This window comes from Schistocerca piceifrons, chromosome 2 (genome assembly GCF_021461385.2).
Source record: "Schistocerca piceifrons isolate TAMUIC-IGC-003096 chromosome 2, iqSchPice1.1, whole genome shotgun sequence".
Taxonomy (NCBI): Eukaryota; Metazoa; Arthropoda; class Insecta; order Orthoptera; family Acrididae; genus Schistocerca; species Schistocerca piceifrons.
Window position 1 is genome coordinate 389,828,033 of NC_060139.1, and position 22,096 is coordinate 389,850,128.

General features: G+C 44.4%; 1 protein-coding gene across 1 annotated transcript in view; it reads right to left on the minus strand.

Annotated features, from left to right (window-relative positions):
• LOC124776566 (protein singed) overlaps positions 1-21,833 on the minus strand; it is a 350,290-nt gene extending 328,457 nt beyond the window's left edge. The window contains exon 1 of the mRNA XM_047251606.1: positions 21,644-21,833. The gene's annotated coding sequence lies outside the window, so the exon portion shown is untranslated. The remainder of the gene's footprint in view (positions 1-21,643) is intronic.
• Positions 21,834-22,096: the final 263 nt, after the last annotated feature.

Genomic DNA, 22,096 nt, shown 5'->3' on the forward strand with positions numbered 1-22,096 from the left:
AAATATCACCAGGAGAACGCAAGAGGCATGATTAACAAAAACCTTGGATTCCAGCTACAAGAATAACTTTTTGGTGAGAAGTACATTCGGAAAGACCTTGCTTCTATGGCCTCGATTAGTGTGAAAAGTTTATAAGATGTTGCAATTTATGAACAACATAAAAGTTTGATTAAAGAAAAGCAAAAAAATCTGTACAGACCATACAGACTACGCGAGCGAAGTTCATTCCTCCAAGACGTATTCAGAACTAATTCAGTTCGGTCCTACACGTGTGCGGACCCTTACTCATTTGTGACACTGTAGGTCGCATGTTGATAAAGTGCCGTGCTTTTCTGATGATTCATACATGGTCTCGCAAGGTTTACAGCCAACAGCGCACCTACGCCGAAGAGCCGGAGTGCCGAGTATTGCTGACGCATTACTCTGGAATCGACGACAGTCTTGTAGTAACGAGGACCGTGCAGCAGACACAAAGATCAATACGGCGGCTGTTGGGGTATTGCCTCTCCCCTCCCCCATCCCTCTTACGCAGCCGTGCTCGCAAATGAGGGGGACGAGAATTGGGCGTGGCCACTGCTGGACCTGCGGCGTCTGACACATAGGTAGAGAGAGAGAGAGAGAGAGAGAGAGAGAGAGAGAGAGAGAGCTCTAGCAAGCGGTTGTTCCACACTTACATTTAGTTGTGCGGATCGTTTACATGTGGCACCTTTCATGGCCATGATGTTACCCTCTCTCTACGGACACAATGGTTAGTCGCGCTTTAACATCCAATCAATATTACATACAGGGCAAGTTGCTTATCCGCGTTGTATCTGAGGCTCGTGTACTTACGTCATTGCAATTGCCAGCATTACACGATTATGCATATTTTATCGGCTACTTGTGCTTGCAGTCACGCCACGCCACTGTTGAACTTTGCTGAACAGCCGCAACCTATGCAACGATCCACTGGGTCAATGAGGGTCAGCATGCACAGTCTACCGCGTCTTATTATATTTTAGTATGTTTGAAGTACTGCTATCTGTGTAATTACCGATGATATTACTGCTATAAAAAAGGAACTGTTGCCAATGTGTCCAACTTGTCCTATATGTTTCGATACGAGTATCTTTATTTTAGTCTTCATCATCGCTGCACAATCTATACACGTACTTCAGCTACGTGTGCTATGGTGTCCAAGTAAAATTGCTGTTTCGCAGAGGCGTGTGTTATCATCCACGGTCGCGAGATTTTTCTTCTTTCAACACAAATTCTGTGCTGCAAGTTTTAAGTATTTATATCCCAAAACTTACTTGATGATCAATCAACTCTAATTTCGGGTCTCAATGATTGCTTCTGGATGATTTTACGAATATTCAGATTAATGCGCAAAACAATGACACTTTTACAGTCTCATTGGTAAACACCCCACTTTGTCCATAACTTGTAGATACGTTTTGCACAATGATTGGTAGCAAACAATCTTACCCATTGTAAGAGGTAGTCGATCTACAAAAGTCACAACAGTGCACTTAAGTCCTTGTACCTCACACTTGCCTCGCGGGATTAGGCGAGCGGTCTCAGGCGCTGCAGTCATGGACTGTGCGGCTGGTCCCGACGGACGTTCAAGTCCTCCCTCGGGCATGTGTGGGTGTGTTTGTCATTAGGATAATTTAGGCTAAGTAGTGTGTAAGCTTAGGGACTGATGACCTTAGCAGTTAAGTCCCATAAGATTTCACACACACACCTCGCACTTGTCCGCCCCCGGTAGCTCAGTGATCAGCGCGACACAATATCAATCCTACGCGCCCGAGTTCGATTACCGGCTGGGTCGAAGATTTTCTCCGCTCAGGGACTGTGTGTTAAGTTGTCCTCCTCATCATCATTTCATCCCAATCTACGCGCAAGTCACCGAAGTGGCGTCAAATCGAAAGATTTGCACCCGGCGAACGGTCTTCCCGACGGCAGGCCCTAGTCACACATTTACATTTACCTCGTACTTCTTGGGTTCCTAGTAGGTACCAGAATGCAATTTACGAACATTCTCGCTTGAGCAAAGAAACTGCTTCTTTATCTAGTCTTGACATATTGGCACAGTTTGGTTGAGACTCATGCAGGAGGACAATCCAATGCTAAGGTACGCATTTGCGCGGTGGATGTGGAGAGCTGTTGGCAATACACAGAAAAGATACTCTGCAAAATGATGTTCAAATGTGTGTGAATTTATAAGGGAACAAACTGCTGGGGTCATTGGTCCCTAGACCTACACTCTACTCTAACTTATGCTAGGAACAATGCACACACCCATGCCCGAGGGAGGACTCTAACCTACGGCGGGAGAAAATGAGTAACAGGTCCTGCTTTTGTTGTTACAGGACACACATTGTCGTTGGAGACTACAGAAAGGCATAAGTGAGTAACAGAGACTAACCAACGTTTGATCGAAAAGTTCGCTAACGCTCCTTAGCACGACCAGCTACTTCACTACAAGCACCGGATGCCGCGCTCCCCTTCCTGTTCTACCACCAGATGAGAAGATAAACACGCTCTGCAAGTGGGTTCCCAAACCGGCCAAACACGTCCTTCATGGAGGTTCACGAATACCAACACTTGAAAGGACGGTGCACTTGGAAACAGTCTCCGTTGCCAGAGACTGAAACGCATGTTACTGCTGTGGGACCGAGTTTGAATGCCAGTGGTGGAAGAAATTTGGCAGGCACGAGGACGACACGTGCTTTTTCAGTTCTTCCCAGCACAATTTTACAAAGTAGTTTGCGGGTGTCCTGGCGGTTGTTGGTGTCCAATGGACACAATATTTCAGAGACCTATCCTATCGACTTCATCAAGAAGGTGGTAGGATAGATCACGAGGCCTTTCAACGCCAGCAACCGCCATTACTACCGCGGATTATTCTATTATGTGGCATAGTTGCTAATGAGCCATAAGTCTGAAGGGTGCGATAAGCTCAGCGATCAACCGTCATTTACACTTCCCGGTGCGAGATCTGGGTACAGAGTTTTTATTCATTACAGAGTTCTCATACCTTATGGATAACCATCAATTCCTTAGGATTTACACTGAGGCGACGAAGACATAGGATAGCGATATGCACATCTACAGGTGGCGGTAGTATAGGGTACACAAGGTATAAAAGCGCAGTGCAATGGCGAAGCTGTCATAACTACACAGGTGATTCATGTGAAAAAGTTTCCGACGTGATTATGGCCGCCTGACAGAAATTAAAGACTTTGAACGCGTAATGGTAGTTGGAGGTGGACGTATGGGACAGACCATTTTGGAAATCGTTAGGGAATTCAACATTCCGAGATCCACAGTGTCAAGAGAGTAGCCGGCCGCTGTGGACGAACAGTTCTAGACGCTTCAGTCCGGAACGGCGCTGCTGCTACAGTCGCAGGTTCGAATCCTGCCTCGGGCATGGATGTGTGTGATGTGCTTAGGTTAGTTAGGTTTAAGTAGTTCTAAGTTCTAGGGGACTGATGACCTCGGATCTTAAGTCCCATAGTGCTTAGAGCCATTTGAACCATTTTGTCAAGAGAGTAGCGAGAATACCAAATGTCAGGCATTAACTTTCTCCACGGACAAGGCAGTGGCCGATAGCCTTCACTTAACAACCGAGAGCAGTGGTGTCTGCGAACAGTTGTCAGTGCTAATAGACAAATACCGTTGCGCGAAATAACCGCAGACGTCAATGTCGGACGCACGACGACCGTATCTGTTAGGGCAGTGCGGCGAAATGTGGCGTTAGTGGCTATGGGAGCAGACGACCGCTGCAGCGTCTTTCCTGGGTACGTGACCATACCGGTTGGACCTTAGACGACTGGAAAACCGTAGGGTGGTAGCTCCATTATGGTGCGCGGCTCTTGCCCAGCTCAACCGATCACTGAATGGAAATGGTTATGTTCGGCCACTCGGAGATCATTTGAAGTCAATCATGGACGTTATGTTCCCAAACAACGATGGAATTTTTATGGATGACAACGATTATGTCACCGGGCCTCAATTGTTCGCGACTGGTTTGAAGAACATTCTGGACAATTACAGCGAAGGAAAGGAACATCTGAGAGAAGGATGGAAACAGTAAAACATTCCGGGATATTATGTCGTGGTTGGATGGATTACACATTAAAACCCACCGTTTCGTCCCCATCTGCGGAGTTCAATTTCAATGGAAATCCATTCGACTACAGAATAATAGTCCGGAATATTTTATGAGACATTTCCAGACGTGAAAGTTTATATTTTACGGGGGGTAAAAATATTTTCAAATTAAGTGGTTGGACAACCGCTTGGTATTTCTCAGCGTTTCACCCATACGATTCCGCTTTTTCAGGTAAAAGCTTCTTTTTTTGAAATGCTTAACATATTATTCTCGCAGTTCTCTAGCACACTATTTTATTACAGCTTTCGAAAACACACACAAAATGATCCATGACTTTTTTTTTAATGTGTGTGAAATCTTAAGGGACTTAACTGCTAAGGTCATCGGTCCCTAAGTTTACACACTACTTAACATAAATTATCCTAATGACAAACCACACACACCAATGTCCGAGGGAGGACTCGAACCTGCGTCGGGATCAGCCGCACAGTCCATGACTGCAGCGCCTTTGACCGCTCGGCTAATCTCGCGCGGCTATGACTGTTTCATTGTAGATAATTCTTACAACGAACAGGCATCAAAAATCTAGTACTTATTGTGATCTTTATAGGTGATCAAACATATAATCGGCGAAGGTAATCGACTATTCCCCTGTTCTTGACCGCTCTTATTTCATGTGCATTTCTCATTTCTCAGTATTCTGATGGAGACTAATAGAAAGTGAGTCAAATGGTTTATTAAAAACTGCGATTCTCACACAAAGTAGTGATTCACACGCATTGTTACGGTCTAGAATTCTACTTGCAAATGGTCAATTAAGCTACACCCACTCCTAAAGATATGCTGTTCCTCCTCTTGAGGCGAATCCAATGATACTGGTCATGATTTCAGTGGCTCTCGTGTACATTACGGAGAGAAATCGGATAGCTCATTTTTTGTAATTTTTCCCCTGTATCTATATTCTTGTGAAGACCTAGAATTACTATATTTTGGTAATTCTCTTCTTTTGCAAACTTTCTGTGACTATTATGCATACAGTCTGTGAGGACAAATAACTTGTTTGTTTATTGTGACGCAGCGTGTTCTGCCCTTCTGCTGATTACATTAGTCCTGAACAGGGTTATGCCACGCAATAAGCTGCGCTCACCACCGTAAACGGAAGGCGAGCTGGTCTTTTACTACGCAGCGGCACTGTATTTAGTCGACATAAACGTAAGCCCTCGCACTCTGCCGCGCCTTTGTTCCGGTGGCGACAATACACAGGGGCACTGCTGCCTACACGATGCAAAGCAAGCCCGTATTGCGGTAACCTCGGGACAAAACACACACAACGCATCGCAAACAGCATCAATACGCTCACGCAGTCTTCCATTTTATCTGGATCTCCAATAAATACTTGTAATACAAGACGAAATAAATCTCGGGTGAACAGCCTGGTATGAGTGTGCATAGGACACAATATTTCGGCAATCGACCACGTTGACATCATCGGGTGCGCTGATGTACTGACCGGCGGTGGGCCGGCGCCATGTATATATAGGACAATCCCCCTCCTGCTCCTCCCATCAGCGTACCTGATGATGGCAACGTGGTCGATTACCGAAATATTGTGTCCTATGCACACTCATACCAGGCTGTTCACCCGAGATTTATTTCGTCATAAAAGACGCCTGGAGAAATTGAAGAATCACTTGTAATACATATAAAAGCGCCGAGATCCAAATAATTTATACAACACTGCAGCTTGGTTTAAGATTTTTTTTTATTTATAGTGATGACCATGTGATACGTGTTGTACCAGTTGTCTTTTAAGAGCTTAATCTGACATGGGCTTTGCCCCTTTACTTTCAAACCCTGCAGCGGCTCTTCCACGGTGCTACGAGACTAGTACCGCTGAGAGGAATGTTACAGAGGGAATTTGGCTGATTCACATGTCGGGTCGTTGCAGACAATTCTTTTACTCCACGGAGTAGAGTTCACCAACAACTCCAAGACTGTAGACTATATCCTCTTTCGAGCAGATGCTAGTCTCTCAGCACTGTGGGAATATGAAAGGAAAGAGGGGCGAGTGCTTCTACGCGGGTGGCGTGATATGTGTAGAATGGATTTATTGGTAGCTCGTACCTGCCGAAAGGCAGGGATCTGGGCTCGCCGCGCGGGGTTGCTGTGCAATCTTAATCGCGATGTGATGATTCGCGCGGCTACCCTCGTCGGAGGTTCGAGTCCTCCCTTGGGCATGGGTGTGCGTGTTGTCCTTAGCATAAGTTAATTTAAGTTGGATTAAATAGTGTGTAAGTCTAGAGACCGATGACCTCAGCAGTTTGGTCCCATAGAAACTTGCCACCTCCACCGGATCTGGGTCAAAACTCGGCCCCGGCACAGTTTTAACTTGGCAAATACACTTGTTTATCCGTTCCCATTTCTACCGATTTGCAGGTTTTCTTATACAGAAATTTCCTAAGAAATGTGTATTGCTCAATTTCAACTGCGCTGAGAAGTCTTCTTGTGTGTGTCTTGTACAGTTGCCGCCGCATTCCACATCTCTGTCGCCAAAAGCCAAGATCTCGCCATTCTTCCTCATGCTCTTCCCTTCATCGCATCTAGGATATCCTTTAGCCACCATTCAAAATGGTTCAAATGGCTCTGAGTACTATGGGACTTAGCATCTGAGGTCATCAGTCCCCTAAAACTTAGAACTACTTAAACCTAACTAACCTAAGGACATCACACACATCCATGCCCGAGGCAGGATTCGAACCTGCGACCGTAGAGGTCGCGCGGTTCTCGACTGTAGTGCCTAGAACCGCTCGGCCACTCCGGCCGGCTTAGTCACCCTTCTGTGGTCTTCCTCTTGTTCTCCTTTCAGGTGGTTGCCATTAAAGTACTCTCTTTGGCCATTCTTCTGACATGCCGCAACCACCCTAACTGTCTTTCTTCTATTCTATCCGTAATACTATATTGGATATGCGTCCTTTCTCTTATTTACTCATTTCTTACGCGTTCAACTCGGGAAATTTTACATGCTGTTCTAGAGTGGTTCATTTCTAACGCTGCAAGACTTATTTATTTCTGTGCGTTCCCAACACTCGCTCCCGAAATTGTTATTGGTTCGACGTTGGATTTCTTATCGCATTTATGACGACCAAGATCCCAGTCAAAAGCTAAAAAGTCAACACGCAAAATGCGAGAAATACCTGACACAACTTAGGACTGGCAGTCCACTCGTCTGTTACCGAAAACCTTTATGCAAATGTGAAAAGCCAGGAAGTGCAGAAAGCTTAATGTCTAAAAACAGGCATCCGAGCCGGGCGGAGTGGTCGTGCGGTTCTAGGCGCTACAGTCTGGAACCGAGCGACCGCTACGGTCGCAGGTTCGAATCCTGCCTCGGGCATGGATGTGTGTGATGTCCTCAGGTTAGTTAGGTTTAATTAGTTCTAAGTTCTAGGCGACTGATGACCTCCGCAGTTAAGTCCCACAGTGCTCAGAGCCATTTGAACCATTTTAACAGGCATCCGAACACCATCACAGGAAGCAAGTCTCTATTAGTTCGATGAGGTTTCGGGATTGCAGCCGTCACGGACACTCACCTGAAGACGGCTGGACGATTGCCAGCCGAAATATTGTGGCAACATGATCCGGCTCCAATCCGGAAACCTCATCGAACATTCAGTACGACGGGAAAACTTCACGACTCACAAGTCTATTGTACAGGCACATATTAGTGATACCAGCTAAAGATTGCTGATGAGACTAGTCGTCTACGCGATGAGACGCGAAATCGCTACATTTTTATTGTAATACCGTTACAATAAAACATTTTATGCTCTCGAACAGCAATAAATTTATCCGAAAGTATGTGGAAAAAAGTCGCATCGCTATAACAATACATAATATTGCCCTCAAGCGGGAATGGGACGCTGCGAGTGCGATTTTGCTGTACAACAGACGAACGGAATTTCTTAACGGTAGAAAATAACGACTTGGCAGTAAACGTTAATTGCAGAAGGGGTGACCGCCTAATTGCGCGGGTCTACTGGCGTGCCACAGTCCAGAGACGATCATTACCTTGTCGCTAATTATGCCTGTTCCCTGGTTTAACTCTCAACGATTCGTTCCGCTGCCTAGCTCAGTGGTATCGCAAGCAGTCTTCTGCGTTATATTCACCGATATAACGTACGCTTTCCAACTGGATTCGAACTAACGCCGCCAGTCGGAAGCATTAACGGCGCTCATAAGGTCGGCACTCTGACGACTAGAAATATCTTTGCAGTAAGTTTCCTTTAATTCACGTCTATGGTCACAAACTTTTTGTTAACAGATTACCGGTTTCGCTCTTTATTGACCATCATCAGATCTGCGATGTTATTTATATGTATTTGACGGTGCTGGTGCTGATTCCGCATTTTAACATTTGACGATGCCACTATGGCTGCAGTATATTAGGACTTTGTTTTTATGAAACAGGTTTGATGATGGTCATTTAAGACCGAAACCGGTAATCTGTTAACAAAAAAGTTTGTGACCATAGACGTAAATTAAAGGAAACTTATTACGTATACGGGTCACTGTTTTTTCGCGACAATATCGCAGCTTGTGATATCTTTGTAACATATGGAGATAACGTGTCCAGATTTATAGTCGGCGAAATGTGCTCGTAGCTCTGAAATACATACAGAGCTTTCAAATTACCTCACAATGGAGCGGCATGTTCGAGACTGTGGGTCAGAAATGATTTCTCTTAAAAAAACCTTGACAACAGTGGATACAGATTCAGATTATACGCAAACATGTCTTCATATATCTGTAAGTTGCTCTCTTACATCTAATCAGGCACTCTTCATATCTTACCAACATACTCATTATGACGCAAGTTTTAAATTTGGCATGGAATATAACTTTTAGAAAGTATAATATGCGGACACCGTAAAATAAGTAAGAGCTCCAAAGAGGAGAATAATAAATATTATTATATAGGTGCGTAGATTATTGCTCTCGCGCCAATACACCTGAAGAAAGAGGGGGGAGGGAAGCAAGAAGGAAGGGAAAAGTACATGGGAAAACGACGGATAATAAATAATGTAGGATGGAGAAAAGCAATATGTAGCAATTTAAAAAAGCAGAACACCCATGGAAGAAGACATGGAAAGCTGCTTCACTCTACTGGGCAAAAGAAAAAGCAGTTACGTTAATCTCTTTGAAAAATTACAGCGATGACAAAATGGAAAGTCATCTTTCTGGCCGGCCGAAGTGGCCGAGCGGTTCTAGGCGCTGCAGTCTGGAACCATGCCGTGGGCATGGTTGTATGTGATGTCCTAGGTTAGTTAGGTTTAAGTAGTTCTAAGTTCTAGGGGACTGATGACCTCAGCAGTTGAGTCCCGTAGTGCTCAGAGCCATTTGAGCCATTTCATCTTTCTGATAAATGCAACATGGTGCTGCATTCTTCGAAGACTGAGGAGCAGATTTTTCAATGGGCCCTAACGAGATTTATCAATAAAATTACATAAAAAACTTAACTCTGACCGAACAAACATGAAGGCCCAACAGTACCTACCGGCCGCCGTGTCAATCTCAGCCCACAAGCGCCCCTGGAAGCGGATTCGGAGGGGCATGTGGTCAGCACACCACTCTCCCGGCCGTATGTCTGTTTATGAGACCGGAGCTGCTGCTTTTCAAATCAAGTAGCTCCTCAGTTTGCCTCACACGGGCTGAGTGCGTCCTGTTTGCCAACAACGCTCGGCAGACCGAATGGTCATCCATGCAAGTGCTGGGCCCAGCTCGACAGCGCTTAACTTCGGTGATCTGACGGGAACCGGTGTTACCACTGCGGCAAGGCCGTTGGCTAGTAAAATTATATAGGTTGAGTAAAATAACAATGCATTAAAGAGCAATGAGGTAGCGCCGAATAGCTGTTTCTTTCCTGAATCATTAATGAGAACTGAAAGGTGGTATCCTTGTCAACGAGGACACTGATCCCGTCGGTGGAACAGAAATCAGTCGCGGCGCTCGTTAAGAAACTATTAAGATAATGGCTAGGTGATAAATAAATTACAAGGGAACCTGCAGACACTGCTCTACTGAAAGCGAAAGAAATGCAATGGACGACAGTGGGACGCATGTGCCCTTCCAGATCTAATTAACGTCACTGTTGTTATAAACCTTGCTCATAACGTCTCTCCAGCTCTTCTATACGGAGAAGCCAAAATGGAACTACACCGGAAAATGTTCATATATCTTACGCGAAATAAGTCATCTTAGTTCATGAAAAGGATAACTGGTTTTTGCAGACTTTGTCCAGTTTCCTAATAATCTCTCTGCTATTCAAATTCCGTTGTCACGAACTCCCAAAAACATTTTTCGAGAAAGTTTTATTCTGAGCGCGCCATAAAACCTCTTCAGTTTCCTAGAAGAACATGTCTTTTTATCTGATTTAATGCACAGAAAACTGAAATTGTAGGATTTTAATAGATGGTAAAGTCGATCTACTGCACTAAATTGAAAGATGACCACAGAAATACCTGCACAGGAAAATATAAGCAAAATGAAGGAGTAATTACTGTAACTGAAGTCACGCCTTATTCGTATTTAGTGTATTGGCGAACCTCTTTATTGGAAGGTAATGCCTCTACTTACGAGACGATTAGGACCGTGTGCGTGAAGTCGGCAGCGTGTTTCCGAACTAATGCAACTCCAAAAAAATTGTTCCAATGGCTCTGAGCACTATGGGACTTAACATCTGAGGTCATCAGTCCCCTAGACTTAGAACTAGTTAAACCTAACTAACCTAAGGACATCACACACATCCATGCCCGAGCCATGATTCGAACCTGCCACCGTAGCAGCAGCGCGGTTCCGGACTGAAGCGCCTAGAACCGCTCGGCCACAGAGGCCGGCAATGCAACTCCACGTCATTAACGTTGAACGTAACCACTATGAAATTCTGTACCTTTTCTTTTACGCATTTAGTGTGATATTCAAGTTCTTGCATGAAGCGCCAGGGTCCATCGCTTGCACCAGTTTTGACGATTTCTGTGGTGACTACCCAATCACCAAGACACCAGATGTCAGCATCCGTTAGTTTCATCTGTGCGGTTCACTAGTGACAGGATCGTCATAGCTGGGAACTGCACGTAACATTGAATCAACACATTCTACATTAACTCAGCAACTCTGCAGTCTTCAGCAGTACGCTGAGTCGTGTGCAGACAGGCCCGCTGGTCTAAGTACCATTTCTACGTTTAAATGCCAAATTTTTGTTCGGGTATCTTCTTTCTAGACATGTTCAATAACCCACGGTATTAAATTCGCATTAGTTAGCGTCTTCAGGTAAAAGTTTTGTTCTTGCACAGTGACGCACTGCATCTGATTGGAGTGGGTTTGGGGAGTAAGGGTCACTTAAGTTATACGAGTTATATGAGGCAATGTCAACAAGCAGAAAATTCGTTTCTGACGACAGCGTACCAGAGGAAGGTGATCACCGTGCTGTATGCTGTAACAGCTGACTCGGCTGGCAAACGTACCGCACTTGTTACTTAAATCTTCATTTCTGATGGGTAATACTACTAGTGACAGTTACAGTCGCGAAGTTACCCGCAGGTAATGCCAGAAGTCGAGACATCTCTGTCCTACTATGTCCTATTCTGAGTTCTGGCAACTGCATCGAAATAATACGCACCCACATCACAATTCAACGGAATCACAACAGGTCGGCGAAGATGACGTTCTTCAGCTAATATGTCAAGTTATTTCTTTTCCCTGTTGGATAAATAGCACCAGTTGCACCTTGGCATCACATTTGAAGCGATACCTCACACTGAGCCAAGATGAGAGAAATAACTGCTATCCTGTGTACATAACAATTCTGGCAGTCGTGGGTTCTGACTAAGAAAAACCTTGGAGTCAATGGTCGTAATTTACAGTCGATTTTATTTATCTCAATATTTCCAAATATATACGCGTCATGTATTATTTGAAAACTGCTGTTTCCTTCAAAAATCAAAAGTTTATATTCTCCTCAGCGTATAAAAACTAAATGTGAGTTGTTTAAGTAGACATTTAAAAAAATTATTTTCGAACTATGTCTGCTAACATCTCTGACGGTGTATTTGCAACGAATGATAATACTGACGAATAGATAACGATGGCAATTACGGTCTTTACGATTGGAAGACTGTCCCGTGTGACAAAACTAGCTCGCGAGTAGCTATCAGAGAGAAGAAGAATCACGTGATACCTAAGAAAAAGTTGGACAGAGGAATTGCAAAAGGTAATAATGCTTAATTCGTGAAGAGGACGGAGATGATGATATGAAGATGAGAAGGAAAGGAGCACTAGAAATTCTGAATTATTGCTGCCAATATATCTGAAGCTGACGGGGCCGTACTCTGGCAGAAGTCTAACCGCCTGGAAAATAAGATTATTCCTAAGTACCTACGGGCGACAAGGCTATATTAGGAGGTGTACAAACTGTTTAAGTCTTATGTGAAGTACTCTACTGCCGTGACAACTGTAACACAGGTACTTAAGCCAATGATATGAAACTTACAGGATAACCGAAGCTTGGTGCCTGATCAGGAACACTGGGGCGCAGTCGAATCCCCCATGTAGAGACCTGATCAAAGAGTGGAGAGACTTCTCGTGCATCTTTGTGGCTGCTTTGCATTTATATAGAACGCACGTGGACCAAGATCGCATTTGTAGTCTATAGGCTGGCGTGGGCGAATACAGACGCTAGACCGATTCCTCTTGACCAAATCTGATTTTCTCCAGAGTATGTAACAGGGTCCATTCATTCAGACCCAAGACACCAAAACTAGCTTCTTGCACAAGGATGCAGCGACAGTTTTGAAGTCGGTGAAGTGGCGAAAAATTCGAGGGCCTGAACCAAACCTTCTATTCATGCTATCGGCGGTGAGACAGTTGAGTCGGATTAGGGAGGATGGCGATTCAGGTAGCCATTCGACAATCCTGATTTACGTTTTCCTAGGTGTGCGTACGTAGCTTACGGCAAATGCCAAGATGGTTCCTTTGAAAGGCACGGGCGGTTTCCTTCTATATCTTTCCCCTTGCGTTCGGTCTCTAATGACCTCGGCATCGACTGGACGTTAACCACTAATTTTCCTTAATCATATATGGCCTACAAATCTATAATTTTAGACAGCTAGTTCATGCCTAAATTCTCAAAAACAATAGTAAACAGCGCTACACCTAGGCAAACCTGCAAGAAAAGCAAGTTACGACCTGTCCATAGCGGGAGGACCATAGCGTCAACGCCCAAGAAAAAGGAGGCGTTGAAATAACAACGCACACTACAATATTCCTACAAGGGGGTGCTCACACGATACACATTTGTATGCCGATGTCCAGAATGGAACAACAAATAACATTTACTGGCCATTTTTCTACAATACTTGTCATATACTATCACTGTGACAATTATCTGTTCACAATGTCATACGTGTTAACCCATGTTTCGTGTGAATAAACCCCTGGCCTCAAATTCTGATGCTTAAATATAACGTACTGGGTCTTTTTTCTTTTGTTTCGAGAGAGTGTAGACTCTTTCGCACATCATAATTCTTATTCTGGCAGCTTTTCAAACCAAATCCCACAGTAAAACTTTTTCAGACTTTTCTCGATGGCCTCCTGAGAGTTTAAATATATGGAGATCTTTAAAGTTGATGTTTCTCTCTATTGTGCACTCTATAGCAGATGTGGCTACCTAACAACTTCTTTCATGTGATTCGATGGCTCAGCAGTAAAGTGCCAAAGAATTTTAGGGAAGTGTGGTTCATCTGTAAAGTACCCAACGTACAGCACCAGTGTGACACATTCTTGAGTACCGCTCGAGTGTCTGGGATCCCCACCAGGTCGAATTAAAGAAAACGTTGAAGCAATTCAGGGGAGGGGGGAGGTTCCAAATTTGATAACGGTAGGTTCAATCAAACCATGAGTATTGCCAAGGTGCTTCGTGCACAAAAGTTGGACTCCATGGAGGGAAGACAGCGTTCTTTTTGCAGAATACTATTGAGAAAATTTAGAGAACCCACATCTGAAGCTGACTGCAGAATGATTCTACTCTGCCCCCACCGTACATTTCACGTAAGGACTACGAAGATAAGAGAAATTAGGGCTTGTACGGAGGCATATACACAATTGATTTTCCCACGCTCTATTTACGAATGGAGCTGGAGAGGACATTACTTACAGTGGCACAAGGTAGCCTCCGCCATGCAACGTACGATGCCTTGCGCAGTATGTATATAGATGTGGACTACAGATCCTCCTATAACTGACTGGGAAAGTCAGTTAAAAGGTCAGAGGAACGCAACGGCGTAACATCTCCAACACAATCATGCTAAGTAAGGCACTGTGGTGTCCCAAAAATTTTTCGGATTGACGACTGCTTCACCTTTAAGTAACTTACTTTACCATATCGTCCGTGAGGTATTTATTATTTACACTTTACCTCCTCCTCCTTTGGGGCATACACAATGAGGTGACAAAAGCCATGGGATACGTCCTAATATCGTATCGGACTTCCTTTAGCCGGCGTACGAGCTGCAGTAACTCGACGTGGCATGGACTCAAAAAGTCTCTGGGAAGCCCCCTACAGAAATATTGAGCCATGCTGGCTCTACAGCTGTCTATAATTGCGGAGTGTGGCCAGTGGAGGATTGTGTGCACGAACTGACCTCTCGATTATGTCCCATAAATGTTAGATGGGAGTCCTGTCGAGTGATCAGGGTGCCCAAATCATTCGCTCGAACTGACCAGAATGTTCTTCAAGCCAATCGTGAGCAATTATGGCCCGAAGACATGGTGCATCATCGTCCATAAAAATTTCACTGTCGTTTGGGAACGAAGTCCATGTATGGTTGGAAATGGTCTCCAAGTAGATGAACATAACCACTACCAGTCCAGTTGGACCAGATGGCCCAGTGCATTCCTTTTAAACACAGCACACACCATCACGGAGCCACCACTAGCTTCCACAGTGCATTGCTGACCACTTACATCTATGGCTTTCTGGGGTTTGCGCCACTCTCGAACCCTCCAATCAGCTCTTACCAACTGAAATCGGGACTCACCTGACCACGACCGCGGTTTTGCAGTCGTCTAGGGTCCAACCGATATCCTCACGAGCCAAGGACAGGCGCTGTAGGCGATGTTGTACTGTTAGCAAAGGCATTCACGTCCGTCATCTGCTGCCATAGCCCATAAGCGCCAAATTTCACCGCACGGTCCTAACGGATAGGTTCTTCGTACGTCCCAGATTGATTTCTGCGATTATTAGTGTTAGCACTGACAACACTGCGCAAACGCCGCTGCCCTCGGTGGTTAAGTGAAGGCCTTCGGTCACTGCAATGTCCCTGCTGGGAGGTAATGCCTGTAATCTGGTGTTATCGACACACTCTTGACATTGTGGATCTCGAAATTTTAAATTCTCTAACTATTTGACAGAGCACTGAAAGACCTGAGTCGAAGCAAGGCCCCAGGAGTAGACAACATTTCATTAGAACTACTGACGACCTTGGGAGAGCCAGTCCTGACAAAACTCTACCATCTGGTGAGCAAGATGTATGAGACAGGCGAAATACCCTCAGACTTCAAGAAGAATATAATAGTTCCAATCCCAAAGAAAGCAGGTGTTAACAGATGTGAACATTACCGAACTATCAGTTTAATAAGTCACAGCTGCAAAATACTAACACTAATTCTTTACAGACGAATGGAAAAACTGGTAGAAGCTGACCAGAAGATCAGTTTGGATTCCGTAGAAATGTTGGAACACGTGAGCAATACTAACCTTACGCCTTATCTTAGAAGAAAGATTAAGAAAAGGCAAACCTACGTTTCTAGCATTTGTAGACTTCGAGAAAGCTTTTGACAATGTTGGCTGGAAGACTCTCTTTCAAATTCTAAGGGTGGCAGGGGTAAAATACAGGGAGCGAAAGGCTATTTACAATTTGTACAGAAACCAGATGGCAGTTATAAGAGTGGAGGGGCATGAAAGGGAAGCAGTTGTTGGGAAGGGAGTGAGACAGGGTTGTAGCCTCTCCCCGATGTTATTCAACCTGTATATTGACCAAGCAGTAAAGGAAACAAAAGAAAAATTCGGAGTAGGTATTAAAATCCATGGAGAAGAAATAAAAACTTTGAGGTTCGCCAATGACATTGTAATTCTGTCAGAGGCAGCAAAGGACTTGGAAGAGCAGTTGAACGAAATGGATAGTGTCTTGAAAGGAGGATATAAGATGAACATCAACAAAAGTAAAACTAGTATAATGTATTGGAATTTTGCGAATGTAGTCGAATTAAGTCGGGTGATGCTGAGGGAATTAGATGAGGAAATGAGACACTTGTAGTAGTAAAGGAGTTTTGCTATTTTGGGAGCAAAATAACTGATGATGGTCGAAGTAGAGAAGATATAAAACGTAGACTGGCAATGGCAAAGAAAGCGTTTCTGAAGAAGAGAAATTTTTTAACATCGAGTATAGATTTAAGTGTCAGGAAGTCGTTTATGAAAGTATTTGTATGGAGAGTAGCCATGTATGGAAGTGAAACATGGACGATAAATAGTTTGGACAAGAAGAGAATAGAAGCTTTCGAAATGTGGTGCTACAGAAGAATGCTGAAGATTAGATGGGTAGACCACGTAACTAATGAGGAGGTACTGAATAGAATTGGGGAGAAGATGAGTTTGTGGCATAACTTGACAAGAAGAAGGGATCGGTTGGTAGGACATGTTCTGAGGCATCAAGGGATCACAAATTTAGCATTGGAGGGCACCGTGGAGGGTAAAAATCGTAGAGGGAGACCAAGAGATGAATACACTAAGCAGATTCAGAAGGATGTAGGTTGCAGTAAGTACTGGGAGATGATGAAGCTTGCACAGGATAGAGTAGCATGGAGAGCTGCATCAAACCAGTCTCAGGACTGAAGACCACAACAACAACAATTTCCGAAATGGAATGTCCCATGCGTCTAACACTACCATTCCGCGTTCAGTCTGGTAATTCTCACTGTTCGGCCATAATCACGTTGGATACGGTTTCACATGAATCACCTGAGTACAAATTATGGCTCCGCCAATGCACTGCCTTTTTATACCTTGTGTACTCGATAATATCGGCAACTGTAAATGTGCACATCGCTATCCCACGACTTCAGTGGTCGAGCGTCGAGTGGACAAGGACAATGGCAGCTGCAACTGCGGCGCGCGACCTAGCCCACGGCACCTTGTGCGTAACGGTGCGCCGGCCGCAGCTGCGGCGGAGGTGCAGACAGCTGGCTACCGGCGTCTGCACGCCACGCAAATCGGTCGTCGACCGCCGGTCGGCCAGCAAAAGACGCCGGCACCGCCACTTTCGTCCGACACGCTACGCGCCGCGGTCACTGACCACCTCCCGCTGAGCCGCAGTGCTTCCCAGGACAGCACAAGACGCTCACAGTAAACGGTTATAAAGAAGCAAACGGTCCACTGAGTTGTTCTCACTGCTACTGTGTATCTCACAAGGCGTTCCGCTTGAGTAAAATTTTCCCGCGTAGTGAATAAAGGATTGTATATCTCATTCTACTGTATCTAGTTTTTGTAAGGCGTCTCACGCGTCTTTGACACTCTTAATAATCCACTAAAAAAAGTGAGATACCAAAAGCAGTCTACTGCAAGTGACAGAACGAACGTAAATGGAGAAACTTGTTCTTGTGTAGTTAGCACTCTTAACATGTCTTGTGCGAGATGCAACCAAGTTTCTCTCCTAATAGAACGATATATATTTTTAATGCCATCCGGTAGCTGTTGATGCAAGGAACATATCAAGTTTACAAAAATGGAATGCCTTGGTCAGAACAAGATAGGGAGATTACGGTTTCAGGTCCCCCTCAACGCAGCAACAAGCCCGGAATGGGCAAGGTGATCAGCCACGCTATAGGTCCATTCTTCATGTGTAGTCTATTACGATGGGAAATTTGAAAACTGAGGGCTGTTCATGAACACGGGCAACACTGCAGTGCCGCTCTTCATTTGCGCATGCACCACGTAAAGAAAAAAGATGAGAGCCAGCTTCATTAGGGACCGAGCACAAGCTCCGATTGGACACTGTGTCCTAATTGTTCCATACTACTAGTATCACAATGAGAAGTACTAAGCAAAACTGGCACACGCCTTGCCTTTCAATTAAATTGAGAATCAAATCCTCCAAAAATCCATTCCTTATGACTCAATCAGTAGGCAACGTTACAAGTAACAGATGTCCAATTTCGTAAACATTAGCAATAGCCAATAATTTCATTTTTGCACATTTGATTATCAGGCAACAGAAAAATTGAAAAAGCCAAGACACAAGAACAAATAGGAACACATGTTAGGAAACTGGGTAACTACGATGTAACTTGAGTTTCCTTCCGTTGGCTTTGAAACGGTAACTCAAACCGAATGTCATCTAACATCATTCAACTACCTTTTACTGTGTGGCCCACAAATATGATTTCATTTGCCTGTTTCTGTATAGCACGGAAGGATGACCGTGATGGACACCATCCGTTAATTTACGTGCCATATCCGTCAACGTCGCTCGACAATTGTCCCAACTATGGCGATCCGCTTGGTATGAGTGACAGATAGCCGTCTCACGAACACGTAAGAATCATTGGTGCTACTTGTAATGTCTGTCACCACAGAACGATTTCCAGGTTGCAACGAGATATTCTACTATTGTAATATTCTGTGACTATTCATTCGATTCCGAAGTTGCGTTAACTACAGAGGAAAAATGAAGTACAGAAACACAAGGACTTAGGTAGAGTGTCGACATACGGCAGGGGACAGACTGTATCAGATCCTTTTATAAATAACTCTGTAAACATTTTCCTTTCTTCGAAAATTGCACCCGGAGACAATGTTACAAAATTAAGATAACACGTAGACACTTACGAGCATTTTACTTTTGTTGAATTATCCGAAGAACCGATTATGCACCTAAAGGCTTATCTGGAACAAGAAACAGCAGCATATACACCTCAGTAAGGCGAGAATCCCATTGGCACCACGAGCGTAGTTCTGTTCATAAAACGACTGTATCACGAACCTTAGTCCTTTTGGATGAGACTGTAACAAATAAGTACCTGTTCGCTGATCGCTATTTAACAATTTCCTCACTTTACAACAGCGAGGTCAACCAGATACTGAGCAACTTTCCGAGAGATGCTCACTAAATAACTTAAACCAAATCGCACTTTGATTACTGGGTTGTACATATTTGAAGTCCCAAACCAATCATCATACTCTTACCCATAAAAAACTATAAGTGAAAACAGGAAAAAAGGAATATTACACGAAGAAACGAGGCCCGTCATCGACGTCGTTCAGGAGTGGAATAGAAGCTAGTCGCGAGTGTAAGAAACTACCCATCATTTGCCTGAACTGATTAGGCAAATTACGAAACAGCTGAGTGGAAGAGGATTTGATCCCGACCTTCCGAATACTAGTCAGAAGACACCTGCCATTTCATCGCCTCGCTCGATGTGAATCAGTATGGTTTATTCTTTGTCTCTCTTTCCTTTTTCGGGAGACGTTTTGATCTTATGAACTGCTCCATCGGGCAGTAGAAAATTATCTGCTGGATGTCTTCAAGGATCCAGCCCTACTCGTGGGGTTTAGGGACTATGGTGGAAAACCTAAATCAAGGTATATAGGACGGTATCCGAAAGTTTCCCCCCTTGGCACTGACCAGTGTCTTAAAATTTACAGCCTACCTTAGTTGGTCCGTTCCTTATTCGACTGATGTAGACCGCCCGTCAAGACGCTGTGTATGAGCCTGCTCCACTGTAATACTGAATGGGAACCAGAGTTTCAGGCCACCTCAAATAATGAGAGCGACGTGGACGCAGATGCACGAAGCGGGAAGCACGCCTCGTCATCCTCAGCTGGCTGTTTCCGCCCGCCGCAGCTGTCGCGCCTGATGACTGATGGCCTAAACCGAGCGGTAATGTTCTGCTACGAGCTGTGTGTCCTACTCTATGGGCACACAGTCCAGTTAACGCTTCGTGCCAAGGCACTCACTGTGCTCTTGCTCCTAATATTCAAGCGTCCATGAACAACCGCGAAATTCTAACTTATCGCTGGAATGTTTCACACATTCGTTACCTCGGCCAACTGTAAAATGAATTGCGCAGGGTATGTCTACAGTGAGCTTTATGAGCAGTCGTCTACGACCGCCGTGGTAGGCTTGTTTCACAGTGTTGAAACTGTTGTTACATTAGCCAGCAAAGCTATCAACCCTAGCTGTAAACATCACAGTGGGTATCTTTACATACACACATACTTACATGCATAATTCGATGTCGTTCATTGATAACTACTTCCAGGAAACAAAACAAATGCCTACGGAAGTAAGTCGTTTCCGTCAAACTCTATAAACAATCGCCGTTAACCATACTTCAGTAAACTGTCACAAAAAAAATAACTCTTACGGTGGTTCAGGATATCTGCTTCGTTCCTTGGAGAAGCTGTTACTATACATTGTGTGTTTTTAATACGGGGTGGTCAAGGTAAAACTTTCAGTGCTTTGTTCTCCACTACCTTGCAGAAGATGACACAGCAATGAAATGCATGAATGCAACTGAGACTGGGATCACAAGTATCTGAACGCAGCCAATGAATCTTTGGGTGAGTCCGTATTTTACGACCATGAGTCAACAGCCACCCCTAGCAGCGTCCGATCACCCGCTGTGTGCCCACACCCTTCCCCAAGTGTGACTCACCTAATGGTGCCTCCTGTCTGCGGTAAATAAACGCCTAACTAGTACGCACAACTCTTACAACTGTCACTGAACTAGATTACAGTGTAAGTACTCTTCTGTGGCAAAAGATGAGCGTCACTGTGACGAACACTTAGAAAACGTATCTCTAAACGAAACAAGACGCGTAAGACACTGATTTGTTTACAGAACGCTAACAAGTTGAACAATGTTGCCAAAGGCTGAGTTAACATGCAGTAATACAAAAAATTAATAAATAAAACAGGAAAGAAGCAACTGAAAATAAACATTACGAATTATTTCTCCCAGGTGCATAACTGCAAACTCGCTGTAGCTTATGGCGTTGACGCGTTCATGTATCTGGCTTAGCACCTCTTTGTGTGCACTAATAATTGATGATAACCATAGCACAAATATCATTCACAAAACCACAACGCCAGGCACCTTCAGCGACAATGCTAGAACGCGCTTTCAGTTATCAGCAAATAACGGTGCAAAGGAACAACTGATCAACATTAAAGATCTACTCGTATTGATCAGATGACATAGCTACAGTTCCTGTGGTCACAACATCTGATATCTCAGCAAGCAAATGTTGTTAATCACAATTGTTTGAATATTTACATTTGCTTACATCTACAGAGCACTTCATTTTCTGGAAGTTTTCATCGGATTTATATACAAGTATAACAAATCTCTATTGGCAATGCCACAAGCAGTCAAATTTTTGCAAGAGCACGTAAACACACATTGTAAACAATGGAAAACGACGATGTTTTCGCTCACCTTAAAAACACGTGATGTCTCCTGAAAGCTGATTTGGCAGCGCCCCGCTAACAATTGTTGTTTGAAGAGGGTACCGAAACGACTTCGGATTACTATAGGCTTCGCACGACGATTTCAGTCATCCACACGAACTCTCAGCACAGAGAAACAGCCGCCAACACAGACCGAGACGCACTACGCTCGCTCACCGCCAGAGATGCTACCAACTACCACGTCCCCCACCATGGCGGCCGGCGTCTCGCACTTTCGGCCAATGGCGGCGCAGCTTTCGGTCAGCCAATGGCTGACGCCGTTGCATCGCTCACCGCGCGAAACGCTCTACAGCGCAAGTAAGACGCGATATCTTACTCATCTTCGTTATGCTTTTAATTAAAACTGAATTGATAACAAGGTCGTCTGGAGGTCTATTAACACTGCTAATAAACTTAATGACGTTACAGGCAAGTGTCCGAT